Raw genomic sequence first — 18,206 nt, forward strand, 5'->3', positions numbered from 1 at the left:
TAGTTGACTCATATTTCTTTCTTAAACTAGAACTTGAAACTATAATTGTATAGAATCACATCTTGACATCACTTCTTATTCTTCTCACCTAAATATTCTCTTTAACATAAAAATTAATGGATATTATTATTATCAAAACATACAGCTGACAGCAGGTGCCAGAACCATACACTTAACTTATCTGGCTATTAAATCCAATTAACCTAAAACTTCTATATGTGATTTGCTTATTGAAGTTACTATAAAAATCTAAGACATCAAAGGAAAATCCATTTATAGATATAATTTTGAATGTTAGTATCCAGGCAGAGGTCATTCTAACTATGACTGGCCCCACATCTATTATCTCCTACCTCTTGCTCAAGAACTTTGATCTCCAGTGTCTTTACTGTCAGAACACACTAAATAGGGTTATCTTCTAACCTTATGCAAAGATCAGTCAAGATCTTCCAGCATCTGGAACATTACAAAAACCCCCTTCACAGGCATATGCTATAAGTCAACTAAAAGGTCTATTCTTCTGGTGGCACTAATTTAACCACAGACCCAAATCCATTTGTTTGAAATCATCTCTGTTCTATCTCTTCCTCCCCTTTCCCTACATAAAGATGGTATGTCAGATGCCTCTTGGCTAGGGAACCCCTCTTCAACCTTTTGTATTATACAATAATTAAACACTTCCTTTGGCTAGGAGATTCCCCATCATCTCCTGAATTCATTCTCAGGCCTTCTATGACATTTTTCATTCCCATCATTCTCATATCACAGAAAAATTTCAAATAATTACTATTATTTTTATCTTTCTTGTTACACAGATTGCTTTCACGTCAAAGCAAACAACCACAATTTTGGGATATGTAACCACAATAATCCCAATTTACATATATAACTGGGAAATTTCTATAAGGACAACTTTACATTAAACTTGTTTAACTATTAGCCATGCTTAAAATACAAATCATTATTTTCAGAATTCTTTCAAACCATTAGAACATTTTAGATGACTTTAAACTTTCAACATGTATTATTCATTTCAAATGTAACAAAACAGTAATAAGAACAGATTTTACAAAGCAATCTTTCCATTATTACATTATACATAAACCTACAGATCTATACTAAGTTTCAACACATTGTTTAGAAATTTCAGGGATCCTGGAGGGGGAGTTGTGATTTTTGATGTTTCCCCTCATTACCCCTTCAAAGTATTAATTCCAGACTTTAACATATTACAGTAACTTCAAATAGCTTATATTTTCACAACAGATACAATATCTCCACAATTGCAAATGTTGATCACATAACTAATAAAATTTCTCAGCTCAACAGGTTTTACATTTGTTTTCCAAGCTTATTTACCTCTATGCTTATATTTTCAAAAAGAAAATGAGATTTTTCAAGAATTCAATCTTATACGTATAACAATTTTAAAAGTCTAAAGTGACGCTTATGCCAGGCAATATTACATTTATGTAGAAGAAGATTTCATTCCTTCTGTTCGCACATATGTATACACACCACACACACACATAGGAATTCATTGTCTTCTCAAATTTGAATACCATAGCTTTTTCTCAGTTCGTCACAATATTCCCCTAGAAGATGACATCAATCACTAATGATGCTGTCTCTTTAAGAGCTCGCTCCCCACTCCCTTCTCCACCCTCACCCACCTGCATGGCTGTTGAAGATTCATTGGGAAGGGGCTGAACTCCATGGGGGAGATAGAGAAAACTATAGATCTTACTTCCTCCGCCCACAGTTTAAAACTTAAACCATTTAATAGAAAACAGGGTCCCCAGACCCCCCCAAATCCCAAGGCCAGAACTAGCCCAGACAGCTTAGCGACAGCCAGTCACAAACAAGACGAGACACACACAACAAATCTAGTAGAAATGTATCCAAGTGGTCTTTGTTCCAGCACTTCCAGTCCTGAGGCACATCAGCCTCTTTGGTCAGCTAGCAACCTCCCCCCAGGATGGACTCTGATTTTGGGAAACTCCTGGAGAGGACCCGGACTCTCTCTCCCTTGAGTACTCTTCCTCTGACCCCTGGTCTCTCATTTGAGACTTACCTAGCTCCCCTTTCTCAGAGTCCTGCCCAGCATGGAGACTTCTCAACTAGTCTTTAAGGTCAGGCTCTGCCACCCTTCTCCCACCTTAATGGATCCTCTCTTACGTCAGTTTTTACCCTTAAAGCATTTAATCACTCGGCTCAATCAGGCCCTTTCAGAAATTTCTAGATATTTCTCTGGAAAAGAAAGTCTGAATTTGCTTGAATTCAGGCAGGTCTGAGCACTCCTTTCTTGTTGTGTTCTGGGAAAATCTCAAGGGATTTGGCATTATAATCCCATTGGAGCCCCCAAAATTGTTGTAAATGGCTTGTATTTATAAATACTTAGTCTAGAGTGATTAAAATAGCTGTTTATTAATAACTTTTCTGTGGAAAAGGACCATTTTCCCCTAGCAGAAAAAGGTGACAAATTGTGACATGTTTAGCCTTATATGATGTTTGAAAGACTTATTCCTGGGGGCGGCTAGGTGGTGCAGTGGATAGAGCACTGGCCCTGGAGTCAGGAGGACCTGAGTTCAAATCCCATCTCAGTCACTTAATAATTACCTAGCCATGTGGCCTTGGATAATCCACTTAACCCCATTGCCTTGGAAAGATTTTTAAAAAAGAAGAAAAAAAAAAAGACTTATTCCTCCTCTTCATGGCAGTCATTGGTCAGGCTTGCAATCTAATCAATATACACACCCCAATAACACTAATAATATGTTTTCCCTACCCTGGTCATTATACTAATGAGCATAGGAGAGAGAGTATACTAATATGTATGAACTTTGTTGAACAGGCACATATGCAAAGGACAGAGACTCTAGGTCATCTCAGGATCAGATGAAGCAGGCTTGGTCTAATCTCAGGTCTAATCAGTTTGGGTTAATTCTTTTCTTTACACTCACATAGCTGAGCCTGGGCACCAATAGCCACATGCAGGCCCCAGTCTTTGTAATGTATATGTGTGTGTGTGTGTACACACACACACACACACACACACACACACACACACACACACACACGGTTGGTTGATTCTTGCCCTTTGTTATCAAAGATGATCAAATGATGTCATTATGTTTGAGAAAAATTACAGTCCAACTGTGGCTGATCAGACCAGTACAAGCTCAGAATGCTCTACCACAGTTTGGGCACAAATAGTCCATGGGATCACCTGGGGCAGGACCTCTAAACTTAGGAATGTCATGTTTCCTTTGAGCTGCTTCAATTCTGCCTTCCTCATGGAGCATAGCACCCTCACTGATGAGGGCATGCCATGCTGGGCTGTCCTGTGCCAGTGTCCCCCATGCTATATAATCAGTTCTAAAGTTCTTCAATGAGACCTTCAGGGTATCTTGGTATCACTTCTTCTGACCCCCTTTTAAGCGCTTGTTCTGTGGGAGTTCTCCATAAAATAGTCTTTTTGACAAACGTACATCTGGCATTCTAACAATATGTCCAACCCATCATAGTTGCCCCTTCTGTAGCAATATTGCAATACTCTGCAGTTTAGCTGGGAAAGGACCCCCATGTCTGGTGATCCTGCCAGGTGATCTTCAGAATCTTTCTAAGACAATTTAAATGGAAGCAATTCAGTTTCCTAACATGGTGCTGGTAAACTATGCCGGTTTCACAGGCAGACAGCAAAGAGGTCAACATTATGGCTCTGTAGACTTTCAGTCTGTTAGTCAGTCTAATATCTCTTCTCTTCTACTTTCTTTCAGAGACTCCCAGATATTGAGCTAGCTCTGGCAATGCAAATGTCAACCTCATTGTCAATGTGTACCTCCTTAGAAAAGACGTTACAAGGTAAGTGAACTTGTCCACAGACTCAAAATTTCTCCATTTGCTGTAATAGATGAGTCCTCATATGGACGATGTGGTGCTGGCTGAAGAAGTACCTGAGTTTTCTTGATGTTGTTAGGCCAAAATTAACACAAGCAGCAGAGAATTGATCCATATTTTGTTGCATCTCAGTTTTAGAGGCTGCGTTTAGCAATGATCTGCGAACAGAAGATCATGCATCAGCACTCTCTCCACTTTGGTCATGACTTGTGGCCTTTGCAAGTTGAAGAATTTGCCATCAGTGAAGTAGCTGACCTGGAGGCCATGTTTATCTTCATTGAAGTCTTTTAATAGCATGCCTGAAAACATCATGTTATAAAGCATAGGAACAAGGAAACATCTTTGTTTCACTACATTGATGACTGGGAAATCTCCAGAACATCCATCATTCACTATCTAGAACCCGAGCATACATGCCATCATGGAACTGATGAGTGATACTAATGAACTTCTCTGGGCAAGCAAATTTTGACATAATTTTCCATAAAACCTCGTGACTGTTGGTATTCAACAGGGGTATTTCTCTTTTAGTCATTGCTGGTAAAATTCTTGCCAGAGTCTTTCCCAGTAGACTGATTCTTCACCTAGAAAATGGCCACTTTCCTGAGAGTCAGTGTGGCTACAAAAGGTAGAGCAACAGTCAATGTGGTGTTTGCTGCCTGACCACTCCAGGAAAAATGCCAGGAACAGAACAGAGGTCTGTAGAAAACATTTACAGATCTGACCCCAAGGTTTTTGATGTATGAATATATATATAAACTAACAATCTCTTACATTCTGTGGAAGCCAACACCCTACATTCCTCATATTAGTCTAATACTTCTCTCCTACATTTTCTTTCAGAGTCTCCCAAATACTGAGATAGCTCAGGCAAAGTATGTGTCAACCTCATTGTCAATGTGTACCTCCCTGGAAAAGACACTGCCAAGGGAAGTGAACTTGTCTACAGTACTCAAAACTTGTCCATTTGCTGTCATTGATGATTCCCCATATAGATGATGTGGTGCTGGCTGATGGAGCACCTGGATTTTCTTGATGTTAATTGTTAGGCCAAAATGAGAACAAGCAGCAGAGAATCAACCCATACTTTGTTGCATCTCAGCTTTAGAGGCTGCATTTAGCACACAATGATCTGCAAACAAAAGATAATGCATCAGTACTCTCTCCACTTTGGTCATGACTTGTGGCCTTTTCAAGTTGAAGAATTTGCCATCAGTGCGGTAGCTGACCTTGAGGTTATGATCATCCTCATTGAAGGTTTTTGATAACCTGGCTGAAAACATCATGCTAAAATGTATGAAAGCAAGGACGCATCCTTTTTTGATGCCATTTGTGACCAGGAAATCTCAAGAGCATCATTGACTATCCTGAACTCCAGCAAGCCTGCCAATCATGGAACTGTTATACAAAATTGATGAACTTCTCTGGGCAACTAAAACTTGGACATAATTTTCCATAAACCCTCATGACTGATTGTATCAAAGGCCTTGGTCAGATCTACACATGATGTATATGGACCTCTGTTCTGTTCCTGGCATTTTTCCTGGAGTGGTCAGGCAGCAAATATCATATTGACTATTCCTCAACCATTTCTGAAGCCATACTTGTTTTCAGGAAGGTGACCAACTTCCAGGTGAAGGATCATTCTATTGAGGACTCTAGCTAGAATCTTACCAGCAATGACCAATTGTCACAGGACAATCTATTTCCTTTACTTTTATGAAGACAGACAATGGAGGCATCTTTGAATTCTTGAGGGATAACCTCTTCATGCCATGTAATCTGAAAAAATTTCAGTCAGCTTTTGTATGAGCAATTAACCCCCCACCTGGAATAGAATCAGCACCAGGTGCTTTGCCCCATTAAAGGAGCTTAATGAACATCATCCATCATCCACTTTTATTTGCACAATGGCACGTCCAGTAAAGAAACATGAAATGTGCAAATTTAGGGACATCTCCACTTCAAATATTCATTTATACTATGTGTACCTGACCTGTGATGGAGCATTCTGAGCTGGTATTGATTTGACCAGCCACACTATAGCTTTACATCAACATTGTGATGTCATTTTAGTTCCTTTCAAGTATGATGGATAAACAATAACAGCCACTACTAGGTCTTTATGCCAAAGAAATGAAAGAAAATTGAAAAAGACTCAATTTGTAGAAAAATATAGCAGTTCCTTTTGTGGAGGCAAAGAAATGGAAACCAAAGAAATACCCATCAATTGGGGAATGGATGAATAACTTGGGGTTGGGGTGGCTAGGTGGTGCAGTGGATAAAGCACTGGCCCTGGAGTCAGGAGTACCTGGGTTCAAATCTGGTCTCAGACACTTAATAATGACCTAGCTGTGTGGCCTTGGGCAAGCCACTTAACCCCATTTGCTTTGCAAAAACCTAAAAAAAAGAACTTGGGGTATATTACTGTGTTGGAATATTACTGTGATATGAGAAATGATGAGCAGGATGCTCTCAGAAAAACCTGTGAAGATTTATATGAGTTAATGTAAAGTGAAGGGAGCAGATCAGGGGAATATTGTACACAGTATCAGTAATGCTGTGTAATGATCAACTGTGAATGACTTATCTACTCTGATCAAGATAATGATCCCAGACAATCCCAAAGGACCCATGATGAAAAATTCCACCTACCTCCAGAGAGCAGTGGATATCCAGATAGGTGAACTCTGAATGCTGATTGAAGCATATTTTTTTAATCTTATTTTCTTGAATGTTTTTATTTTTCTTGAGTTTTCTTTTGCAACATGGCAAATATAAAAATGTTTTGCATGATTTCACATGTATAATTGACATATTGCTTGCCTTCTCAATGGATGAAGGAAGAAAAGAATTTGGAACCCAAAATTTATTTATTTATTTTTTTAGGGTTTTTTTTTTTGCAAGGCAAATGGGGTTAAGTGGTTTGCCCAAGGCCACACAGCTAGGTCATTATGAAGTGTCTGAGATCAGATTTGAACCCAGGTACTCCTGACTCCAGGGCCAGTGCTCTATCCACTACGCCACCTAGCCGCCCCTCAAAATTAATTTTTAAAAATTATATATATAATAATGAATTATATATAATGAAGAATTATATATATATAAAACTGGTTTTTCATAAAAACAAAAAATTTAAACAGTTAACAACTATGTGAAAAATGTTCATATTCACAAATTGGCAAAGATGACAAAAGATGGAATAATTCAATCTTGACAAGTTGCAGAAAAGTTAGTAGATATTGGAAAGCAATTTGGAAGCATGTAAATAAAGTCATTAAAATGTCCTCATTCAGGGCAGCTGGGTGGCACAGTGGATAGAGCACTGGCCCTGGAGTCAGGAGTACCTGAGTTCAAATCTGTCCTCAGACACTTCATAATGATCTAGCTGTGTGGCCTTGGGGAAGCCACTTAACCCCAAAAACTAAAAAAAAAAAGTCCACATTCTTTGATAGAAGATCCATTGTTGGGTTTTCACCTCAAGGAAACCATCAGTAGGAAGAAAGTCTTCAAAATATACCAAAATATTTATGGCATTACTTTTTGAGACAGCAAGAAGATGGAAACCAAATAGATGCCCATTGATTGGGGAATGGCTAAATAAATTGTGGTGTGTAAATGGATGGAAAATGACTGTGCTGTAAGAAATGACATGTGTGATGGATACAGAGAAGCCTGGCAAGATCTATATAAACTAATGCAGAGGGAAGTCTGTGAGACCAGGAAAACAACATACATTGTGACTACACCAATGCCATGGAACCTCCCCCCTACCAACCAACCGATCAGAAATTAAAGTTGAAAAATTACACAGAAGAAGTCTTGCCCCCAAGAAAGAGAAAACACTTACCCATTCAGCTCAATAGAGGCAGGAGCTCCAACAGACTTTTTTACAGGTATTGATTGGTTTGGTGGTCCTGGTCTGGACCCTGAGTTCATGCATAAGAAGCCTGGGCAGAGTAGGACAAGAAGTCCCAGAGTTGGACAACAGGCAGAGATGAGCTGGATTGGCTAGGCAATACCCCTGCAACTCCTAAACCCAAAAGAAAGCATGAGATCCCACCAAGGGAAGGGCCCTCAAGGCAGTGCCACCACAATCCTGGGTTCTTAGAGGTCAGCTTCTCCAGGTGTCAGTTCTCTGTGTTTTCAAACTTGCTCTCATTATGGTATTACCTACATGCAAGACTACCTCTCTCAAAGTTTCTAGGCATCCTCTGAAGAGTTGGAGGAAATTCCCCAATGCTCATAAGCCCTCACCAGTGTGCCCCTCCCACACAGTCGAGAATTATGTAAGTAGTTTTTAGAAGGGATGCCCACTAAGGTATTGCAGTCAGAACAATTGGTATAAACAAATCCTCATCTCTCAACAATCTGTTCTTGACTTCCTTTGCTGCTGGCATCACTTGCCATTCCAAATATGCTGCTAGGGGAAGCTAGGTGGCACTGTGGATAGAGCACCAGCCTTGGAGTCGGGAGGACCTGAGTTCAAATCCAGCCTCAGATTCTTAATAATTACCTAGCTGGGTGACCTCGGACAAGTCTTGCAAAAATCAAAAAACCAAAACAAACAAACCAAGGATGCTGCTAGGACCCCAATGGAGAGAGTCAATTCTAACAGCCTAGACCCTTAGAAGTTCACAGGGTCCTCCTCTGGTCCAAAGGGTAGAAGTGATGGTGGAAGCCTCATCTTCAGTCAGTCTTCTGAGATTTTACAGGTTAAAACACCCAAACTCCCACCCCTGGTTGAACTCTAATTCTAAACTAACTTCATATTTTAAAGGGGACTTCTGGTTGTGGGACATGCCAGGTTTTTGTGACCTCTCCAAAGCCTTGCTATATGACCTGACCCTCTGGTTCCAAGGAATTTTCTCACTTACAGCCTCTGATTATGTTTGAGAAGGATTCAGTGAGCATCGGCTCACTTGATTTGCCAGGTCACCCTGCCCTTCTTTACAATAAACAGGAACAGTTTGCCCACATTGATATACAGGCAGATGCTGACCCGGATCTTTGTGCTGTCTCATCTCTAATCTTGGGTCTGTCACTTTTCCACTGTGAGATTCTTCCTCAATTTATCTTCTAAGGGATGTAAGTGGGTGGGGGGGAGGTAATAATCACACTACCAAAGTGCTTTAAGTATCTTAGCTTACTGACCCCCAGAACAAAGGGAAATGCCATCACCCTTGAAGAGAGAGAGCACCAGTCCTGGAGTCAGGAATACCTGAGTCCAAAACTTGCCTCAGACAAGTCACTTGACTTCTGTCTACCTCACTTTCCACATATGTAAAATGGGGATAGTAATGGCATCTTCCTCCAAAGGTGCTTGTGAGGACACTATGTAAATGTGAGGTATGCATTTCCCCATTTTCTGCACAATGATTCTGAGATCCAAGCTCTCTTCAAATAAATGTACCTTCATTAAAAGTCTGACATTGATTTCAGCACAATAATAACATGACACATACTTTCCTGGGTCCCCTTTCCCAGCCTGCCTCTGGATTTACCAGTGAAGAGCTGACTGGCCTCTGCTGACCTGGAGCTGCCCTCACCTCCCTTAAATTCCCTTTGCAACCTTCAGATTGGGAGTTGCCCAGCCAGGAAATGGGTTCACCCCGGTGAGGTAGTGAGTTCTTTGTTACTGGGAGTGCCCAAGAAGAGACTGGACAAGACTTCCCTGAATAGGCAACTGGACTGCATGACCTCTAAGCCTCTTAAAGTCTCAAGCTCCCATTTTGGAAACCTGATCCCCAAAGTAGGACTGACTACTTATCTCCAGGTCCTTTCCCCCAAGGCCAATAGGAGGAAGACTGAGGAAAATTCTGGCAGAGTAATGATCCCTTCTCCCATTCTCCCTTGGGGTGTGCTCAGGTGACATTCCACACAAGGGAAGTCAGATTCCAGTCAGATTTTTCTCTCTCTCTCCCCTTTTCTTTCTTTGTCTCCCTCCCTCCCTTCCTGCCTGCCTGCCTTCCTTCCTTCCTTCCCTGCTCCCCTTGTGGTGGGTGTTGGGGAAGGTGACTGGGGGCTGGGCCAGAGGACCAGCACAGAGAGGTCTTAGTAGGGAGGGAGTCTCCCCTGGGTGGAGGGGTGTAGTGGCTGGAGCACTCAGCAGCATCCAGGCTGATGGTCCCTCAGAGCTCAGAGACCTTTGATCTGGGGGCTCCAGCCACAAGTGAGGGAAGGAGCCTCTAGACAGCAGTGGCTGAAGAGACTGGTACACAGCCTGGGTGCTCTGGAGAGGGTCCAGGGGGTTGTGCCAGCATGAGTAAGATGTAGAAAATACTCCCCCCCCCCCAGCTATCCCAGGAGGTGGGGACCTCTGAGGGGAGTTGGAAGGAACCCAGAGTTTTCCTGGCCACTGGCTAGTCTTAGGAAGAGTTGCAGGGGCAGCCATGAGCCCCTTCCTGGCCTGGGGGGGAGGTCGAAGCCCAGATGGGAGAGGGATCTGCCAGCAAACATTTATTAAGCACCTCAGGTGTTCCAGGTTCTGCCTTTGAGGAACTTACAGTCTAAGGAGGGAAACAACATGGGAACAAACTGTTAGGTACAAACAAGTGTAGACAGGCTATGCTGGAGTGATTTATAGACGGAAAGTCAGCATTAAAGGGGACTGGGTTCTAGAGAAGCGGGGTGGTTGAAGGAAGCTAAGAGTGGAGGTCAGTGGCTCTGGGGCAGGAGGGAGTCTGGAGACCAGAGAGCAGGAGGCCAGGATACTACACCAAGCAGAAATAACCCTGATAGGGTGGTTGTGCAGCTGGTATTGGGGGAGAATGAGGGGTCTTGGACAGAAGTGGGGAGGAGAGAAGGTACTCAGCAAAGGTTTGGATATAAAGTGTTTGAGCAACTTGGAGGTAGGCTCCATAGATAGATGTCAGCAAGAGAGAGGTCAGGGCTAGAAATACAGGTTTGGATGTTGTCCAGATTTTTGAAAAGGGATAAACAGTAGGAGGTGACTGACCACTTGACAGCGTTGTGAATCAAGCTGGGCCTGGGCCCTGAGACAGGGGTGAGAGGGATGTTTTGTCAGTCAGTGTGTGACCAGGGGGTACAGGTCTGGGGAAGCCATGGCTGTTCTTGGAGGGACCCCATCAAAACAGATTCAGCTGCCCTGGGTTAGACTTTTCTCTCCCTATAGAAGAGAATTGAGGCTAGGTCTGGGGTGTGGTACTGACTTCTATTGACCAGGGAAGGAGGAAAGGAGGTGCCTAGGGCTAGTCATTTCCTATCTCTTGTCTTCAGTCTGGGGCCATGCCCTGTCCTGCCCTGCCCATCTCCAAGGGCTCTTATGAGACTCTAAGGTATTATAGGAATGTCAGAAATTGTCATGAGCCTCACTGTGCACTAAGCAAGTCATAATCCTCAGCGGTGGCTGACCCCAGGGTACAGTCCTAGGTCCTTCAATCTTCTCCCTCCATTATCTATCTGCAGGATCTCCTCAGTTCCCAAGGAATCAACTACCACTTTACGTAAGGGATTCTCAGAGCTGATTCCGCCCCGCCTCTCTTTGACATACCCCATCTCACACCTCCATCTGCTTCTCAGATATCACAACTGGATGTCCAACAGATATTCTAAACTCAATGTGTCCAAAATCAAATTCATTATTTACCCCCTTCTCTCTTCCCTATGTCTCTTAATGCCATTCCCATCATCCCTTTCTCTCAGTCTCTCAACCTAGGGGGCATCCTGGTCACTATCCCTCATCCCCCAAATTAAATGGGATGCTAAGGCCCATCGGCTTCACTCCACGGTATCTCTGGTCCATTTCACCTCCCGCATCTCTGCTCCATTTCACCTCCTGCATCTCTGGTCCATTTCACCTCCTGCATCTCTGGTCCATCTCACCTCCTGCATCTCTGGTCCATTTCACCTCCTGCATCTCTGGACCATTTCACCTGTGCTGCATCTCTGGTCCATTTCACCTCCTGCATCTCTTGTCTATTTCACTTCCACATCTCTGGTCCATTTCACCTCTGTTGCATCTCTGGTTCATTTCACCTCCTGCATCTCTGGTCCATTTCACCTGTGCTGCATCTCTGGTCCATTTCACCTCTGCTACATCTCTGGTCCATTTCACCTCCCGCATCTCTTGTCTATTTCACTTCCACATCTCTGGTCCATTTCACCTCTGTTGCATCTCTGGTCCATTTCACCTCTGCTACATCTCTGGTCCATTTCACCTCCTGCATCTCTCGTCCATTTCACCTCCTGCATCTCTGGTCCATTTCACCTGTGCTGCATCTCTGGTCCATTTCACCTGTGCTGCATCTCTGGTCCATTTCACCTCTGCTGCATCTCTTGTCCATTTCACCTCCCACATCTCTGGTCCATTTCACCTCCCACATCTCTGGTCCATTTCACCTCCTGCATCTCTGGTCCATTTCACCTGTGCTGCATCTCTGGTCCATTTCACCTCTGCTACATCTCTGGTCCATTTCACCTCCCGCATCTCTTGTCTATTTCACTTCCACATCTCTGGTCCATTTCACCTCTGTTGCATCTCTGGTCCATTTCACCTCCTGCATCTCTGGTCCATTTCACCTCTGTTGCATCTCTGGTCCATTTCACCTCCTGCATCTCTGGTCCATTTCACCTCCTGCATCTCTGGTCCATTTCGCCTCTGCTGAATCTCTGGTCCATTTCACCTCCTGCATCTCTGGTCCATTTCACCTCTGCTGCATCTCTTGTCCATTTCACCTCCTGCATCTCTGGTGCATTTCACTTCCCACATCTCTGGTCCATTTCACCTCCTGCATCTCTGGTCCATTTCACCTGTGCTGCATCTCTGGTCCATTTCACCTCTGCTGCATCTCTGGTCCATTTCACCTCCTGCATCTCTGGTCCATTTCACCTCCTGCATCTTTGGTGCATTTCACTTCCCACATCTCTGGTCCATTTCACCTCCTGCATCTCTGGTCCATTTCACCTGTGCTGCATCTCTGGTCCATTTCACCTCTGCTGCATCTCTGGTCCATTTCACCTCCTGCATCTCTGGTCCATTTCACCTCCTGCATCTTTGGTGCATTTCACTTCCCACATCTCTGGTCCATTTCACCTCCTGCATCTCTGGTCCATTTCACCTCCTGCATCTCTGGTCCATTTCACCTCCTGCATCTCTGGTCCATTTCACCTCCTGCATCTCTGGTCCATTTCACCTCTGCTACATCTCTGGTCCATTTCACCTCCTGCATCTCTTGTCCATTTCACCTCCTGCATCTCTTGTCTATTTCACTTCCACATCTCTGGTCCATTTCACCCCTGTGCATCTCTTGTCCATTTCACCTCCCACATCTCTGCTCCATTTCACCTCTGCTGCATCTCTGGTCCATTTCACCTGTGCTGCATCTCTGGTCCATTTCACCTCTGCTACATCTCTGGTCCATTTCACCTCCTGCATCTCTGGTCCATTTCACCTCTGCTGCATCTCTTGTCCATTTCACCTCCTGCATCTCTGGTCCATTTCACCTCTGCTGCATCTCTTGTCCATTTCACCTCCTGCATCTTTGGTGCATTTCACTTCCCACATCTCTGGTCCATTTCACCTCCTGCATCTCTGGTCCATTTCACCTGTGCTGCATCTCTGGTCCATTTCACCTCTGCTGCATCTCTTGTCCATTTCACCTCTGCTGCATCTCTGGTCCATTTCACCTCCTGCATCTCTGGTCCATTTCACCTCCTGCATCTTTGGTGCATTTCACTTCCCACATCTCTGGTCCATTTCACCTCTGCTGCATCTCTGGTCCATTTCACCTCCTGCATCTCTGGTCCATTTCACCTCTGCTACATCTCTGGTCCATTTCACCTCCTGCATCTCTGGTCCATTTCACCTCTGCTGCATCTCTTGTCCATTTCACCTCCTGCATCTTTGGTGCATTTCACTTCCCACATCTCTGGTCCATTTCACCTCCTGCATCTCTGGTCCATTTCACCTGTGCTGCATCTCTGGTCCATTTCACCTCCTGCATCTCTTGTCTATTTCACTTCCACATCTCTGGTCCATTTCACCTCTGTTGCATCTCTGGTTCATTTCACCTCCTGCATCTCTGGTCCATTTCACCTCCTGCATCTCTGGTCCATTTCACCTCCTGCATCTCTGGTCCATTTCACCTCTGCTGAATCTCTGGTCCATTTCACCTCCTGCATCTCTGGTCCATTTTACCTCCCCATCTCTAGTCCATTTCACCTCCACATCTCTGGTCCATTTCACCTCTGCTGCATCTCTGGTCCATTTCACCTGTGCTGCATCTCTGGTCCATTTCACCTGTGCTGCATCTCTGGTCCATTTCACCTCTGCTGCATCTCTTGTCCATTTCACCTCCTGCATCTCTGGTGCATTTCACTTCCCACATCTCTGGTCCATTTCACCTCTGCTGCATCTCTTGTCCATTTCACCTCCTGCATCTCCGGTCCATTTCACCTCCTGCATCTCTGGTCCATTTCACCTCCCACATATCTGGTCCATTTCACCTCCTGCATCTCTGGTCCATTTCACCTGTGCTGCATCTCTGGTCCATTTCACCTCCTGCATCTCTTGTCTATTTCACTTCCACATCTCTGGTCCATTTCACCCCTGTGCATCTCTGGTCCATTTCACCTCCTGCATCTCTGGTCCATTTCACCTGTGCTGCATCTCTTGTCCATTTCACCTCCCACATCTCTGGTCCATTTCACCTCCTGCATCTCTGGTCCATTTCACCTGTGCTGCATCTCTGGTCCATTTCACCTCTGCTACATCTCTGGTCCATTTCACCTCCTGCATCTCTGGTCCATTTCACCTCTGCTGCATCTCTTGTCCATTTCACCTCCTGCATCTCTGGTGCATTTCACTTCCCACATCTCTGGTCCATTTCACCTCCTGCATCTCTGGTCCATTTCACCTGTGCTGCATCTCTGGTCCATTTCACCTCCTGCATCTCTTGTCTATTTCACTTCCACATCTCTGGTCCATTTCACCTCTGTTGCATCTCTGGTTCATTTCACCTCCTGCATCTCTGGTCCATTTCACCTCCTGCATCTCTGGTCCATTTCACCTCCTGCATCTCTGGTCCATTTCACCTCTGCTGAATCTCTGGTCCATTTCACCTCCTGCATCTCTGGTCCATTTTACCTCCTGCATCTCTGGTCCATTTCACCTCCTGCATCTCTGGTCCATTTCACCTCCTGCATCTCTGGTCCATTTTACCTCCCCATCTCTAGTCCATTTCACCTCCACATCTCTGGTCCATTTCACCTCTGCTGCATCTCTGGTCCATTTCACCTGTGCTGCATCTCTGGTCCATTTCACCTCTGCTGCATCTCTGGTCCATTTCACCTGTGCTGCATCTCTGGTCCATTTCACCTGTGCTGCATCTCTGGTCCATTTCACCTCCTGCATCTCTGGTCCATTTCACCTCTGCTGCATCTCTTGTCCATTTCACCTCCTGCATCTCTGGTGCATTTCACTTCCCACATCTCTGGTCCATTTCACCTCCTGCTTCTCTGGTTCATTTCACCCATGCACCATTTTTGGCCCTTTTCACTTCGGCTGCATCTCTCCAAACTGCCCCCTTCTCTCCCCTACCTCTGCCCCACTCTTGGTGCAAGCCCCCCTTTATCTCCTTGTGTCTTGACTATTGCAGCAGCTGTTCATGGGTCTCCTCAAATCTCTTCCCACTCTAGACCATCCTTCAGTCACCAAGGTGATCTTCCCCAAATCAAAGGATCAACCACGTCACTCCCCTACTCAATAAACTCTAATTGCTCCTTATTGCCTCCAGGATCAAATTAAAAATCACACACTCTAAGCTTTGAGGAACAGTGGAAAGAGCCCCAGCTTTGGAATTTGAAGAATACACACAACTCTCCCCCCCACACACACACACACAGTGTCTAGAAAGCTCACTCCTTTTTACCTGAAAATCCCTGTCTTCAAAGTTATTTCGGGGACCTCAGTCTATGTGAAGCCTTTCCTGTTTGCCTCAGTTTCTTCATCTGTGAAATGAGCCAAAGGAAAGGGCAAACTGCTGCCAAGAGATTCTCAAGTGGAGTCACGAAGAGTTAGACATGACTAAAAAACACGATGCCGGTAGGTGTATACAGAGTAGGTTCGTAGTAATATTATTTGTCCTTCTTTTAGAAGAATTGAGTTTGGTCGAGGGGGCTGTACTAGGTCATCAGACTCACTTTCTCTTCCAGAGCTTTGCCCAAGGTCACACTGTAAGTGTCAAGTGTCTGAGGTTGGATTCGAACTCCTGTCCCCTGACTCCAAGGGCAGTGCTCTGTGCGCTTCGCCCCCTAGCGGCCCTGGGTACTTAGTATATAATTATTGATTGATGGGTGGTTGGATGTGGATGGAGGGAAGAACCGATAGATGGAGGTAGGGTGTAAAGAGGTGAATTCCTCAAAAGGAAGGGAGGGAAGGCCGGCTGCGTGGACAGATGGATGATGGATGCACGGACTGATGGACAGCTGGTGAAGGAAGGGAGGCTGGAGGGCCACAGAGGAATGTGAGGTGTGGAGGGATGGAGAAATGGAGAGGATGAATGTCGGAGAGAGAGGTGGTGGGAGAGAGGGTCGGCCGGGTGAATGCACGAGGGGGTGCGTGGCCGGGTGAATGGCTGAGGGGGTGCGTGGCCGGGTGAATGCACGAGGGGGTGCGTGGCCGGGTGAATGGCTGGGCGGGTGCGTGGCCGGGTGAATGCACGAGGGGGTGCGTGGCCGGGTGAATGGCTGAGGGGGTGCGTGGCCGGGTGAATGCACGAGGGGGTGCGTGGCCGGGTGAATGCACGAGGGGGTGCGTGGCCGGGTGAATGCACGAGTGGGTGCGTGGCCGGGTGAATGCACGAGGGGGTGCGTGCCGGGTGAATGCACGAGGGGGTGCGTGCCGGGTGAATGCACGAGGGGGTGCGTGGCCGGGTGAATGCACGAGGGGGTGCGTGGCCGGGTGAATGCACGAGGGGGTGCGTGCCGGGTGAATGCACGAGGGGGTGCGTGCCGGGTGAATGCACGAGGGGGTGCGTGGCCGGGTGAATGCACGAGGGGGTGCGTGGCCGGGTGAATGGCTGGGCGGGTGCGTGGCCGGGTGAATGAATGCACGAGGGGGTGCGTGGCCGGGTGAATGGCTGAGGGGGTGCGTGGCCGGGTGAATGCACGAGGGGGTGCGTGGCCGGGTGAATGCACGAGGGGGTGCGTGGCCGGGTGAATGCACGAGTGGGTGCGTGGCCGGGTGAATGGCTGGGCGGGTGCGTGGCCGGGTGAATGCACGAGGGGGTGCGTGGCAGGGTGCCCGGAGGAGGGGGCGGAGGGGGCGCTTGCTCATGCCGTTAGAGAGAAGCGGAGTCGGGAGAGCCAGACGCTTCCTAGCCGCCCCGAGCGAGCCTCGTCCCTCCTCCGCGGGGCTCGGGAAACGGGCCGGCGGGACCCGAGGGAGAGGCCGCTGCGAATCGCTCTTGTGCCCGGCGCCCCCCGCCCCCCCGCCCCGCGGGACCCGCCCTTCCCCGGCTCGGTCGCCAGGGCCCCGGCTGGGCCCCCTTTGGCTCTCAGGGCTCCCTCCCTCCGTGCCTCAGTTTCCTCCCGGGGCGCCCGGAGCACGTGGCAGAGCGGAGCCCCGGAGAGGCGGGGGGTCCCGGGGCGGGGCCGGGGCGGGGCCGGGCGGCGCCGGGCCCGGGGGCTGCAGGGGGCGCCCGAGGGCAGCGCGGGCCGGCTCCGGGCGCGGCAGCTGGGGCCGAGGCTGCCGGGGCCCGGGAGGAGGAAGCGGGCGGCGGCGGCGGGGGCGGAGGACGGGGCCCCCCAGCAGGTCAGTGCGCCGCCCGGGGGCCGGGGGGGGGACCGGGGGGACCGGGCTGGGGGGGCCGGGCCGGGGGGGGCCGGGGGGCCGAGGCCAGAGCTCCCGGGGCATCGCCCGCCCTGTCCCGGGGCCGCCGGCCGGCTAGGTGGGGGCCCCCCGACGGCTCGGCCAGCCGCGCCCCAGGGCCGGGTGCCGGAGGCGGGGTGGGGGGCGGCAGGTGCTCCGGCCGGGGCAGGGCCCCTCCTCCTGCCCGGGCATCGCTGGGCCCCCGCCCCGCCGTCCCGGTCCCCCCACAACGCCTAGGAGCCGGGGGGGGGGTCCCCGAAGAAGGCACTCCTCCCACTCCCGCAGCAGGAATCCGAGCTACAAGGGGGGATAGTGTGGGAATCTGGGGGTTCTGAGCCAGTGGCGGTGGCAGGCAGCTCTGGAGAGGGAGGGGGCTCGACTCCCCCCATCTTGGCTTGCCAGAAGGCTGGGAAGGTCCGGCAGGCACCCGCACCTTCCTCCCCCTGGCCCTCCCCCTCCAAAGTCTCCTGGGATC

The 18,206-nt window shown here is 47.6% G+C and overlaps 1 protein-coding gene across 1 annotated transcript in view; it reads left to right on the forward strand.

Annotated features, from left to right (window-relative positions):
- LOC141497082 (uncharacterized) overlaps positions 1-18,206 on the forward strand; it is an 857,774-nt gene that overhangs the window by 608,385 nt on the left and 231,183 nt on the right. The gene's annotated exons all lie outside the window — the stretch shown is intronic.

Source organism: Macrotis lagotis, chromosome X (assembly GCF_037893015.1).
Source record: "Macrotis lagotis isolate mMagLag1 chromosome X, bilby.v1.9.chrom.fasta, whole genome shotgun sequence".
Taxonomy (NCBI): domain Eukaryota; kingdom Metazoa; phylum Chordata; class Mammalia; order Peramelemorphia; family Peramelidae; genus Macrotis; species Macrotis lagotis.